Here is a 15,216-nt window from a genome sequence, read left to right on the forward strand (position 1 = left end):
TTTAATAGCTCAAAAAGTCTAAAAATGAAAATTCAAAGGACAGACACCACTTTGGTAAAACTGGGTTTTAGTTCAAGTTCAAATGAAGACGCAAGTCGCTTTCTGGGGAGTTAGGCTGGGGAGAGTATCAGAGAGAAGAAAAATACAAAAATCAGAGATGGACATAGTACATGAATCCAAGGTTGGAGAAACCTTGGATGAAAAACTGCCTAGGTTTTCCATTTTATATAGCTCCAAACAGATGCTGCAGAGGAAGATACTTCATGCTTGCCTGCTGGTCCACTGGGCAGAACTACATTTCCAAGCATACCGATGAGATGTTATAAAATTCATGCACTGCTACAGACCATTTACTTTATTTCTTGGGATTCCCCATAGGTTCTCATCTATAACACATAATTCAACAAGCTCAGTTTTCTGGCTTCCTAAGCTACAGAAAATTAGAAGGAGAGGAGTTTTCAAAGCAGGCTCATTAACAGCAATTTGAATTGACAGCTAAAAGGAGAAAGAAGTAACAACAACAACAGCAAAAAGATATTAGAAAGACTTATAAAACATGGCAGTATGGGTCTTGTAGCTGGGAACGGAGCTCTTTGTAATTCTCTAAGTATCTTCATTAGGATGGTTGGTTCACAGCCCAGGGTATAATCATTTAAATTCACTGTAGTCACCATGCATCATGAAGAAAGTATTAATTTAACAAGGGAAGAGAGTATAGAACACATTCCAAGATTAGCTTCCTCGTTTTTATTTTATTTTATTTTTGCTTTTTCAAGTTCTTAAGTTCTTTTGTATGCTTATGCGTTTTGAACCAGTCCTAAACAAAATCAAATTTTAAAACTGGCCTTCAAAATGTAGACTGCAACTACTTGGAAATTTAATTTCTCTGGAATGCCCTCTTCTCTTACAAAGATATAAAGTAAATGAGGCATTACAGTATTGTTTCAGAAAACTTTAGAAATTAAATATGAAACTGAAATACTCTACCCATGGTGGTGTGATATACTAATCAAGATGCATGCTATAAAATCATAGGATGGGCTAACTCCTCAGAAACTCATGAGATTCACCAGATTCTACACGAACCTGTCAGGGAAAGGGAGACACTGAGTACAAAAAACCATTCACAAAGCTTCCCTTCCCCAAGCTCTCCATGGAAAGCAGCATCTTGAACAGTGGAGATTTCTGTAACATCAAAACCTTTCTTAACTCCATCTTGTGCACAATGACACACAAAGAATATAAAATTTATGAGTTGAGAGAAAATGATGAGTCATCTGCTTGCACATCCTTACTTTCAGAAGAGGAAGTTGGCACCCGGAGCTCAAGTCACATAGCGGACAGAGCCCCTGCAGAGCCTATGACTCCCAGGTGGTGCCCTCGCTCCCACTACTGCCTCTACAACGTGCTCTCCCTTCATTAGGCCATGCTGTGGATCAGTAGGCAAGGGCTAGGCAGGAGCATTCTAGTCTCTTCCTCCCTCATTCTCAAGTTCAGTTGCACACAACTCCAGTCAACTCAACAGGAATGCTATTGTTGGGAAGAGTCTAGAAAGAGTCTCCCTGGTTTGGGCTTTTCATTGCTTCAGATTTCTCCGCACATGTCAGGCAACCAACAGGACACCACTACCCCCTGCACTGTACTCATGGATACCAAGGAGAAAACACACAGTTCTCTGTCTCTAGGAGCTTCCAGGAAGCACGAGAAAGTGTAAGGTAAAGAGGAGCATCCCTTGCCATGGCTGAGGCAGCACTGATCCCTCCTGTGTTCTTTCCTAAATGCCTGGCATACTCATATCTACTCCAGTCCTTTGTGTGAATATGAGCTTGGAAAGATGAGCAGAACTTGATTGCCCTTAGGATAAAGCCCAAATTCCTCCATTCCCAGCCTCAGCCCACCTCCTCAGCCTCAACTGTTACTGTGTGGGCCTTTATTTTCTGTGCTCACTGGAACCAACTGAGGTTTCCCCCGCTCGGCAAGCTCTTTCTTCCAAGACCCTTACATGGTGTACCCTTTTGTCTCAAACAGCCTCCCTCACACTCCCTTCCCTTCACCTGCTCACTCTTACTTCTCCTTAAAGCTAGAGAAGCCCCGCAGGATGATTCCTCTGAGGTCCCAGCTTCCCCGCTGGGTTTGAAGCCTCTTCTCATGTAGGGCCATGTTCACCACATTATAGGAATGAAGACTGAATGGGAGGAACTGTATATGCGAAGGTAGGAAGAGCTATGATGCAGGAGGAGCAGGAGGGGAGAGTGGGGAGAATCGTTTGACTCAAGTGGAAGATGTCCTTTGCATAAGGAAAGTAATGCTGAATGATTAAGGTTTTATGTGCCAAAATGTATGGCAAAGAGACTGAACCAACTTCATTAGGAAGCCATAAAGATTCTTTAGTAAGAACTTTGCAGCAAATTGTGAATCGTCAGAGATTAGGTGGCACAATCCCCAACAGCAGGCCCCAGACATAATTAGGCAGCATGAAGAAGGAGAGAGAGATCAAAGCACTAACAAGCTTTGCGATTTTGTCAAGATTAAATACCCTCTATTGAAAATGAGAATAATGACATCTCCTTCATAAATTGTTGTGACGATTAAATGAAACCACATGCTCAGGGAGGTGCTCAATGCCTGGGAGTATTATTAACATTAACACTCTATAATCCAGAAAGGCACTGCCGTTATTTATGGGAATGCCATATTTGAAATTAGATCTGGAGATACTTATCAGGGAGTATTGGAGATAGGGAAGAAATAGAAGCAAAGAGAAGAGAAAAATGGTGAGAAACAGAAAGAATGTGCAAAGAAAAAACAACACATCACTTTAAAACCTTCACAGCAAAATTTACTCTATCTTTATTTTCTTGTCTGACGTTATATTTTGCAGCATAGTGGCAATAACTTCTACTGCTTTATAGAACACTCACAATAAATGGCTTTGGAGCTTGATTTACAACTAAAGCGAAGCATGGGCACTTAATCATTCCCAGTGGCTGTTTAAGGTTCCATATATCACTGTTCCGAGTGATTATCTGGGAACCATATCGAAAGGGCAGGGGAGCTGGCAGGTGGTTATAGAGGTGAGGCTCTGGACACAGGAACGGGGGGTTGGAGTTTGGCCTTGTGCCAGGGGCTTTCCTTCTTGGCTCTACAGTATCTTCCTTATGAAGGGGACAAAACTTGCTTTCCTGGCTTATTGAGAACTGGGGAAAGCAATGAATAGCCCGGAAGAGCTTCAGTGCAGGAAAAGGCCTCATAACTTGCAATGCATTCATTCAGAAAGCCAGCTATGCTTATTAGAAAATCCAACAGTGAATGCGGCATACAGGCAACATCGTGTTTTTAAAATGCTCTTTCTATATGCCTTCTTTTACTGCCACTGACCTTTGGAAAAGCCAACACAGGTCATGCTCCCAGATGACAGCACAATTTCAAATCAACTAATTGAGCGAGCTTAGCACTGGCTGCCTTCACTGGGACTTGCTCTGAGAAGGAGGAAGTTATTCTTAGGCCCTTGGATTTCCAGCCATCAGAGGAGATTTTTTTATCTACAAGCTAATGAATGTTATGTCTTTTTAACTTCTGAGTTTATAAGTGAGAATTTCAGAGGAGCAGCTGGCCTGGAAAGATATGCTGTCAATAAAACCTTGTTCTCCAGGTCAGTACAGCCCCCTCCCTGAAAGCCCACCCTGCCTTTGTAGTGGCATTGTCGGAGCCCTGTAACAGCTGACATCTTCCTGATGGGCAGCCAACCAGGCACACAGGGGTGTACACTGCTGTATTATCTCTAAGCTGAGACCCCACTGCTCTCCCATCCAATCTGTGGGAAAGATGACTTCTAACAGGCAAGTTTTTAAGGTTCTGAGTGCAATTGTAAGGGGACGTTGATGGTGGGTAGAAAGCAACTGAGCCTTGGATGAAGTGGAATTAGAGAGCAGGTGGTAGGGTATATCTGACAAGGAGATTGTTAGAGGAAGAAGGGAGAATAAAATAAATATTCAAAGAACTATTTGGCTGACACACATGGCACACCATATAAACAGGCAGTGGGTCAAGGAAGCCAGAATCAAGGCACAGTATAAACTCTCCTAACTTCATCCCTCATCAATCAACAACTTTTTAGAAGCACACAACAGTGATATATTCTGTTTATCAGCTCTTTATACTAAATGAGAAATCATATCTTGAGCGTTTTAGGCTCTGGATTAGGTCAAAATAGGAAAACCAGCTCACTTATGGAAGAAAGGAAATGACTATCTGCCTGTCTGACCCCTTCTTCTCTAGTACCTCATTTCATCCTCACAGTTCTACAAAATACATATTATTACCCAACAAAGGAGAAAAACAAGGGTAAAAGGAGTACAAATCTTGCCAAGGTCACAGCACTGGTAGCAACTGAGCTGGGATTCTGTTTGCCAACAGAAAGTCTCTACATGAACACTCACTTCAATGCAAGGCAGAAATGATGCCTTCAATCGCTATCTTAAATCAGGCTCAGATTATGACTAATTTTTTTAAAACATTTCAAGCAATATTCAGTGTCCTTTGCTGGGCTGGAATTCAAAGAAAAATCAAAGTTATTTTTGTCATCACTGTTACTATTGTCAAATAATTAGGGCAGACATTGGGTAGGGATTTTGAACATTTGGTTGGCTATGTTTCTGTGAGATTGGAGTATGTGGCAACAGGATTTGTCTTTTGGGCTATGAGGTCCTTTCAAAGTATTTTGAGACCTTAAGTGACAGGTGAAGGCTTGCTTACTGATAGCTCATGGAGATCTGTCATTAATGTCTGATTTTGCAGCCCCCAAATTTGGTAAATGAGTTCCAGTGATAAGCTGTGCAGCACAGTGCTTTAAATGAGAAGTTAGGTCTGAGATCTTGACAGGTTTAGTCACTTGCCAGCTGTGTGACCTTGGACAGGTCACCTAACCTCTCTGAAGTTCCAATTTCATCATCTGCAAAATATGGCTATTAGTAGTGCTTACATAAGAGCATTACAGATTAGTAAGCACTCAATATTGTTTGCTTTTGTGGTTGTAATAACTGCCCTTCTCTTCAGTTTATTTTTACTTATTCCCAAACTCAAAAGAAAAATTGATTATCACGAGAAAGATTCAGGAAATGTTTTGGTGGAAAGGGAAGACAGTTAAACCTGTTCTTGGGTTTCTCTTAATAGGCTTTGGGCTTTGGGGGAAGGGTTACCTCATGGCCCTGGTAAGAAGCCTAACATTTCCCTGGCTTGCCTCCTTCCTTCTTTCCTCACCAATATTCACCATGGATACATTAGAAATCTTCCCCTTTCATGCTACAAGTTCCTATAACTGAGGACAATCAAACTGAAGGAGGCACAGACCTCCTGCTACTTGTAAAAAACTCTTTAACGCTCTTGCAAAAGCCAAAGGCAAACCTCAATCAGTGGGCTTATTTATAGTTTGAAGAGTTATATCCCACCTACAGCCTTGCGGTTTTAATCAGAAGAAAGAACTTGCTTAATGCTCATCTCCCACTGCCAAATCACACCACAGAGCTGTGGGGGCTTTTGCAATGTTAGCCCTTTAGAGGCTGCTACAGGTCAGCAGTGACTGGTGACATTTGAGGAAGCTGCTATCTTCAGCGTATCCATCAAATAAATTACTGCAAGGCATGAGGGGACAAGAAACAGCTGTCCCCTGAAATAAGGGCAAGTGGAAAAGCACCTGTCCCCTAAGAACAGACAGATTTGGGGTGGTTTTCTACATTAGAAAGTAAATATGAGAGTGTTCACAATTGTGAAGGAAAGAAGGTCAAATATCCTAGTAACATTCATTTTTCCATCATTTAATGCCTGGGGAGTTTGGAGGTGGGAGAACTGCTGTGAGATGTCATTCTGAGACCATGAGTTCAGATCAGGAATGCAACCTTGGAACCTTTAGGAAACACACAAGGCCAGATGACTGTAACCATTCAGTATATGTATTACAGAGTGCATGAAGGAATGACGGAGACTTGGATTCATTCCATTAAAGCATAATAAGACTTGCCAATTGGTCAGCACCCCTTTCACTTTCAAATCGAACCAACAAGTCCCCCTCCACTTTCTTTCTTCCCACTCACATCGAGGACTGTATAGGCCCTGGATGTTGAGCCTTCAGAATCATCTCAACTTCTGGTGCACCCACCTTCTAATGCACACACATCACTGCCTGAGTCCCATTCGAATACACAGGGAATGGCTTCGTTGTTTACATTGAGCCACCCTCTACCTCTTGGCTGGGAGAGGGAGCTGAAGAAAGAATGTAGAAACAAACAAACTTGAATTTAGACCCTGGGGCTACTTTGCCACTTAACAACATACCAATGATTCAGCTTTTGATTGAAAGACACTTTGGAAACTGAGTGCAGGATTGGAATGAGATCATAGATAGGACTTAGTGGGAAAGCATAGTCCTTATGTGCAGACAGACTAGGGAATAATTCCATCACTGTTACATATTACCCATGTACCAACATAGATCCTTGTGGGATTATGGCAGGCCTTAGAAATAGTGTATAAAAAACACTTGGCACAAAAGCACCTAACAACGGGTAGTTACTGATGCTGATATTAAGATGTTTCTAGACAGTCCCCATCGGGGGCTCTCCAAGTGGGCCTCAGCTCCCCTAAGGGTGCTGGAAATATGGAGGTCTTCCTGGTTATAACAGTGCCCATAAGAGGGGATACTAAGCATTTCATAATGCTTAATAAGGTTCTACCGGATAAGATTGAGCAGCTCCCCCCGCTGACTGTGCTCTTTCTAAGAAGCACTACGACCAGACTGCCAATCCCCTCCACCATGACTCATAGTGCGCATGCACATGCTCATTCTCCGCCAAGAAACCCACTTAACTCCATGGGTATTTTGAAACATCTAACCACTCAGGGGCTGGGTGATTGGCTTCAGATGCCTTTGGGATGAGCTTGGAGTTGGAAGCTCTGAGTCTGAGCCAAGTTTTCCCATTGATGAGTCATATTGCTTCTTGACTAGAAAGTGTCTTCTCCTTCTGAAACTATTTTTATGTCATTAGTAACTTAGTGATACTGAAACTGCCAAATGGTTATGAGCATTGAATAAGAAAACGTACATGGAAATGCTTGAGAACCATAAAGACTATGCAGCTGAAGAGTCTACATATGTGCAGTATTATGTACTGTAATGTAATTGACCAGCAGCCAACTTAAGGTTCTTCCCCTGAGAAATCTGATTGGTCTGAGCAGTGCTGCCCTGAGCCAAGTTGGATCCTGAAGCCAAAAGGAAATCAATAATACTGATTCTGCCTTCTTTAAAATTTGGATATTTTAGAAACAGAAAGTCAAATATTACATGTTCTCTCTTATAAATGGGAGCTAAATAATATGTACACATGGATATAGAATGTGGAATAATAGACATTGGAGACTACATAATGTGGGAGGGTGGGAGGGGGAGGAGAGGCTAGAAATTACCTATTGGGTGCAATGTACACCATTCAAGGGACAGTTATACTAAAAGCCCAAAATTCACTACTAAACAATATAACCATGTAACAAAACTGCATTTGTACCCCCTAAATCTATTAAAATAAAAAAATCTAGCAATAAAAGGCAAATGTAAGCATGCTTCCTTTACAAAGTAAATTAAAAAAAAATTGGATGTTTTGTTCATCAAGAATTTTTTTGCATTGTGAGTTTTTAAAATATTTTATTACAATATCATTTATTTAATTATGGGAGTTTCTTGGTGACCTCTTGAATTTTGCCCTATCCCTCACCTTTACAGCCCTGAGTCTGAGGTCCTGGCTCAGACTCCCTCATCTTCAATCCAACTTTTTGGCCCTTGCTCTGTATCCTGGGGAGAAAGAGCTTCCTGGATCCTTGGCCTTCTTACAATGATTCTAATCAAAATTTTTATCAACTTTCTTTCCTCTCTAGTAAATTACCCTAGCTTAACTCATCCTCCAAGTGCCTCTTCTTCTTTAAGGAACCAATTTTTCATCTAGTTTTCAACCTGGTTGCTGATTTCTGAGTTTTTAATTATGAGAAACAAGCAATACACAAACAAAAGAATCTTCATGTAATTTTATATATTATGACTTGCAATGCATTTCCAACTGTTTTTCCCCCATCAAGATACTTGGGGACCAGCTGGTCTACACAACACTAATGGATACTATTATAGTGTATTCTGGGGCTTTTATTATCTGGATTCACCACCAACCCCCCATTCATTTCTTATATCTTGAGAATATAATAAAATAATAAGTAGGATCACTAAAACAAGGTGACTTCTTAGAGCTTCTCAGCCACAACTGAACTATCACAGAGGTCTTTGCAGAGGACTGTCTGCTCTTATGGGTAGCTAAGGGTTCTCAGTTGTATTTTGTATACTTTTCTAGGTGGAGGAAACCTGGTAATGGCCTCAAATGCTGCAGCACTTAGAGGGTACATCTTGTAGATGCTGACAAAGATGTGGAGAAAGGGGAACCCGCACATTGGAGGGGATATAAGTTAGTAGAGCTACTATGGAGAACGGTATGGAGGTTCCTCAAACAAACACAAACTAGAATGTTCACATGATCCAGTAATTCCACTACTGGGCACTACTGGGTATAGCCCGAAGAAATTAATCAATATATTAAAGAGATATCTACACTCCCATGTTTATGGCAATGCTATTAACAATAGCCAACAAATGAAATCAACCTGAGTACCAATCATCAGATGAATAGCTAAAGAAAATGTGGTATTCGCATGTTCTCACTCAGAGGTGGGAACTGAACAATGAGATCACTTGGACTCGGGAAGGGGAACATCACACACCGAGGCCTATTATGGGGAGGGTGGAGGGGGGAGGGATTGCACTGGGAGTTATACCTGATGTAAAGGACGAGTTGATGGGTGCTGACGAGTTGATGGGTGCAGCACACCAACATAGCACAAGTATACATATGTAACAAACCTGCACGTTATGCACATGTACCCTAGAACTTAAAGTATAATAATAATAAATAAATAAATAAATAAAAAGAAAATGTGGTATTCAACAAAAGAAACTATCAACAGAGTAAACAGACAACCTACAGAATGAGAGAAAAATTTTGCATATAACGTATCCCACAATGGTCTAATATCCATCATCTGTAAGGAATTTAAACAAATTTACAAGGAAAAAACAAACAATCCCATAGAAAAGTGGGCAAGGACATGAACAGACACTTCTCAAAAGAAGACATTTATGTGGTCAACAATCATGTGAAAAATGGCTCAACATCACTGATCATTAGAGAAATGCAAATCAAAACCACAGTGAGGTACCATCTCATAACAGTTGGAGTGGCTATTATTAAAGTAAAAGAATAACAAATGGTGGTGAAGTTGTGGAAAGAAGAGAATGCTTATACACTGTTGGTGGAAGTGTAAATTAGTTCAAAGATTGTGGAAAACAGTGTCACAGTTCCTCAAAGACCTGAAGACAGAAATACCACTTGACCCAGTAATCTTATTACTGGATATATACCCAAAGGAATGTAAATCATTCTATTAAAGAAACATGCAAGTGTATGTTCACTGCAGCAGTAGTCACAATAGCAAAGACACGGAATCAACCTATATGCCCATCAGTGATAGACTGGATATACATCATGAAATACTATGCAGCCATAAAAAGAGTGAGATAATGTCCTTTGCAGGGACATGGATGGAGCTGGAAGCCATTATCCTTAGCAAATTAATACAAGAGCAGAAAACCAAATACCACATTTCCTCACTTATAAGTAAGACCTAAATGTTGAGAACACATGGACACATAAAGGGGAACAACAAACACTGGGGCCTTTAAGAGGGTAGAGAATGGGAGGAGGGAGGGCCAAGAAAACTAACTAATGAGTACTAGGCTTAATAGCTGAGTGAGGAAATAATCTGTACAAAAGAACCCCATGACACAAATTTACCTGTATAACAAACCTGCAAGTGTACCCTGAACTTAAAAGTTAAAAAAGAGAAAATAGAGTGTATATACATGCAACAAAATATTATTCAGCCATAAAAAGAATGAATTCTGTCCTTAGCAGCAACATGGATGGAACTGAAGGCCATTATGTTATATGAAATAATCTAGGCACTGAAAGACAAATATTTCATGTTCTCACTCACATGCAGGAGGTAAAAACGTGAATCTTATGAAGATAGAGAGTAGGTTGGTGGTTACCAGAGAGGGTAAGGGGGCAGGGAGGCAGGATGAAGGGTGAACAAAGAATATAATTGTATATACTGCCACTGAACTAAAATATGGAAAAGATGTTATATATATATTATATATATATTACCTCAATAACAAATTATTACAAAATACAGTACATCTTTTGACCCAGTATCCTAGGTATTTGCCTGATCTGATTTTTTTTCTTAAGAAACAACTCCCATTTACTGAGCACCAACTAGTACTCACCTATGACCCTCATCACCCCTACTTTACAGGTGAGAAACTGAGGGTAATAAGAATTTAAGCAACTTGCTCAAGACCCTATGGCAGGTTAGGAGGAACTGGGATTGGAAGCTGGCCATCCGGTTTCAGAGTATGTGCACTTAATCACTCTTCTATTTGGCCTCTGGACACCACCAAAAAGGGCAATTGTGATTAATTCTTGCAATAGCCCCATATGCCAGATATCTTATCATTTCCACCTGATACAATTGAGACTCCAGAAAGTAAAATAACTTGACTAATTTTAACCTTTTATTCTTTTTAACTGAGTGAAATCCAGAAAAAATAGATGTGCCCCTTTATGCTCAGATTTTCTTCTCCAACACTGGGGCATTCATGGCAAACTGGGCTTATGAGCAAGTGCAAGTCTGCAGCTTAGAAAGAAGCAAGAAATGAATTTATTTTTCATCAGATCTTAAAGGGGCAAATGGTGAATTATTGCCAATGCCGATAGGAGTTTAGGCAGGAAAAATCAGAGGACTCATCGACCAACAGTGTCCCCTAGGTCTCTGTGACATACGAAGCTGGGGAACTGGGATACAAACTCTGCTCACTCTGGAGGGCCAAGTTTATTTTTTGAATAAATCCATGGGCGCTGACTGAATCCATCTGGTTTCAGTTCAGCCTGGCAGCCTCAGAAAATGAAGAAGTCAGCTCTCTGCTGAGGTCCAATGTCTGGGCAAGGCCAGTTTATGCTCAGGTAGCCCAAGCACTGCCTATGCCTCGGTTGCCATGTGGAACCCAAGCAGACAGAGCCTGGCACGAGCCCTCAGGGGATAGTGCTTCCCATCGCTCACTGTTCTGAGCTTTTGTCTATGTGTCTGGGTCCAGATGAATGAGATTTACACTGTCTTAATAAATATTCATAACCATTTTAATATTAGTAAACCTTTCACATGAGATATTCAAATGACTTCCCAGTCATCTCAGGCCCCCGGTGAGAATGAAGCCATTTCCTTGCAAAGCTGTGTCAGCCTTTCCAGGCCTTTTGGGCCCCACTGGGCTGGGTCTGTGTGAAAGGAAACATGTTGGGGAAGAAAGCAAACAGGTGCTTAGGATGGGCATGCCGTAGTTCACATTCATTGCCCCATTCCCATTTTCAAATATTGTAAATATTGTACTCCAGCCCCTGGTTGCAACTCATTTTACCATGTGTCCTTTATTACCTTTTACATAGAATCTTTTATAGTATTAGTGATAATACTAGAAGCTAATATCTAGAGTGCTTACAGTGTATCAGACAATAAGCTGTGTTTTTTCAGTGTGTTAAGTCATTCATTCCTCCCAACCATACTATTAGATAGACATCACTCTCATTCCCAACCTACAGATGAGAAAACTGAGTCTCAGGGAGGTTGCTTGTCAAAAGTTATATAACCAGTAAACAACATGACAATATCTAAATTCAAACTGAGGCTTGTTTGCATTGAATATTTGGCTGCCAGTGGAATAGCCTTGTCATCACAACCTTTTTGTTAAAACCATAATGGTCTGGGACAAATAATATTGCACAGTTTGACAAATGTGGAGCAGGACAGTGCAAAGAGAGATTACTTTTAAAAGTGTAGCAAATTAGGAGACCATAAAGTGAATTTTTAAGTCACTTCCCATCCATAGGATCAGGCTGAATAAGCTTCACATTCATGAGCCATTAGAGCTAGCAAGTATCTCAGGAATTGCACAGTTCAAACTTCTTACTTTACACAAGAGAGAATTGAGAAACAGAGAGGTGAAGTAATTTGTTTGAGGTTATCATAACCATAAACATTTGGATTATTTACTAAGAGATTTGTTTCTTCTTCTTCTTAACAACACATTTTGGGATATACATGGACCAAATCCTAACACAAAATAAAATATTTGACTATGGCTCATTTCTTTATGTGTATGTCCCCACTTACTGATGTTCTTTACTTCATCTGTCTTAGCAGATGGAAGTTCTAGAACACTGAAAACAACTAAGCATAAATAAAGTTAGCACAATTAATGATATGGTTTGGCTCCATGTCCCCATCCAAATCTCATGTTGAGTTGTAATCCGCAGTGTTGGAGGTGGGGCCTGGTGGGAGGTGATTGGATAATGGGGGTGGTTTTTAACGGTTAAGCACCATCAGCCTAGTGCTGTCTAGTGAGAGAATTCTCAGGAGATCTGGTTGTTTAAAAGTGTGTGGCACCTTTCCCTCATTCTCTCTCTCCTGCCCCATTATGTGAAGATGTGCCTGCCTCCCCTTCACCTTCTGCCATGATTATAAGTTTCCTGAGGTCTCCCTAGCAATGCTTTCTATGCAGCCTGCAGAACTGTGAGTCAATTAAACTTCTTTCCTTAATAAATTACCCAGTCTCAGGTAATTCCTTTTAGCAATGCAAGATTGGACTAATACAATTATTCCCCAGAATTATCAATACTTTCTTATTTCAAAATCCAAAATGTTAATGTGCCCTTTTGAGGAGGCTGTTGCCTCTAGTTTACACAGATGTCCTGTACTAATGAGTTGCGTGTCTTAGAAAGAATTATTCTATTGCAGTTGGAGTGAGCCGCCTATATGTTTGCACCATTGTTAAGCATCTGGCTGAACAATGGTGTCCTCACTGGCAGGGATTGTGTGTTCTCATCGCTGTCCTCAGTGTCCTAAGACAAGCTCTGGCACAAAGTCTATACTCACTTAATGTTTGTTGAGTGAATGATAAAGATGGATGAATCCTAAGACCTAAAAATCTGTCTCATCAGTGAAGCAATGTAGTGAGAGACTCATCATTAATTATGTTAATTATGATATGATATATGATACGTTACACCATATCATTACAGAATAACAGGGTAGAAACATGGAAAGGTAGCCCAGACCCAGGTGGAGTCCTGACCAAATTATAGATTGATAGTGTTAAAATATGCAAATACCTTTCCAGGATTAGACGACCCCACCCCAAACTATCAACCACAAAACAGCCAGTGGTCACCAAGGTGCCCTACACTGTTATCATCTTGAAGAGAAAGAGTAGTGACATGAGGCAGTGAAGAGGCACTTTAGAAATTCCTTTTAATGGTTATGGAGGTTGATATATTTTTAGGTTAAACCTATGTCTCCCCATGAAACATAAGAATGTTAATGATTATATCTCTGTGAAAGTTCAATTCATAGGTGATGTTTTGGAAATTGATTCATTATTCTTTCTCATTCAACATTCATTGGGTATTGTGCCATGTACCAAAGATATAAACATGAAAAAGGCATGATCCCCTGCCCTCAAGGAACCTGCAGTCTTGGGAAGAGGGGTAAGAATACACAAAGTAAACACACAATTACAATAAAGTCGGGTTAAGACAACTGGCTCTCACATCAGACTACCATTGCCCAACTCCCACTCTGTATTCACTAGTTGTGTAACATGAGTGAGTTCCTTAACTTCTAAAAGCGTTATGTCATCAAAGGTAAAAGAGGGGTCATAGTACTAATATCTATCATGCAAAGTTCTCAGGTGGGTTAAATGTGGTAATATATATTAATGCTTAGCAGAGCTTGTCATTAGTATACAAAATGTTAGCTATGATAACAGTAGCTGTTACACTTCCATTGTAACTGCATTAATATAAATATAAACAGAGGTAGAGTGCCTGAGAAAAACAGGTTTGGGAGGCAAGTGGAAGAAGACTACCTTTCTCAAAGACCATAAAGATGCATCAGTAGGCAAATTGTGTTGTTGGAGTTGGATGATTGGAGTTGGGATAGGGGATGGTTGTCTCTCCTTTGGGTGTCTGACAGGTCAAGTCCAAAGGGCGGAAGGCATTTAAAAACCTCAACCGTTCAAGGCAAGGCTTATAGTCCCAACCAGCTGGACCAGAGAATGTGACGAAGGGCAGATGAAGCAGAGGAGGAAATGCAGAAGGTGGATCATAAGAACCTTACTTTATTTCAATAGCTTTGCAGGTCATTGAAGAATTTTAATCAGGGAAGTGATGTAACAGAATTTTGAAAGAGTCATCCCAGCTATGGTGTAACCTAGAATGACTCAGAAGAGATGAGACTAGAGGCAGGGATACTAGCTAAGAAACTGTTGCAGTAATGAGAGAAGAAATGATGAGAACCTAAATTAAGGCAATAGTAATGGAAGCAAAGAGAAGTGAAGAGATTTCATAGGTTTATAAGAAGAAAGTGGTAGGACTTGCCAATTAATTGGATGTAAAGACCAAAGCAAGGGGCAGTCAAGGATGGCTCCTGGATTTCTGGCTTGAGATACTAGGTGGATGACATAGCAGGTAGAGTGAGAAAGATGATGCTTGGGATATATCCAGTTTGGGGTCCCCTTTAGGTCTTTCAGGGAGAAATGTCTAGCAGGCATTTGGATAGAAATGTCTGGCACTCAAGAGAAATAGAGGTAATTCAAGTCATGGAGAGGATCGAAGAAATTATTTTATGCATTGAAAATACTTGATATTAAGCCATCTACTAATGCCATTTTTGTTTTTGTTATTAAAGATGAGAACACCAAAGACAGAATATATGGTTCTTCTAGAAGATCCAGTTTCAATTTTATTAAAGTGAATGACCCACTTTGATGAAAAGAATAATGACTTCTAAGGTTTCTTACAACTCTAATGTTACAATTCTGTTGTTCATCTGGAATTGCCTTTTGAGAACAGCATACCTGTGGCCTTAAAGCTTCCTGGGTGAACATGTGAAATATTCTTTTTCTAATGAAAGTTCATTACATGTAAAGCTATACAACCCCAAACATGCAGTGAT

The 15,216-nt window shown here is 40.3% G+C and overlaps 1 protein-coding gene across 2 annotated transcripts in view; it reads right to left on the minus strand.

The window, feature by feature from the left end:
• Positions 1 to 15,216, minus strand: part of CLVS1 (clavesin 1) — a 217,101-nt gene that overhangs the window by 189,545 nt on the left and 12,340 nt on the right. The gene's annotated exons all lie outside the window — the stretch shown is intronic.

This window comes from Colobus angolensis, unplaced genomic scaffold (assembly GCF_000951035.1).
Source record: "Colobus angolensis palliatus isolate OR3802 unplaced genomic scaffold, Cang.pa_1.0 Scaffold92, whole genome shotgun sequence".
Taxonomy (NCBI): Eukaryota; Metazoa; Chordata; class Mammalia; order Primates; family Cercopithecidae; genus Colobus; species Colobus angolensis.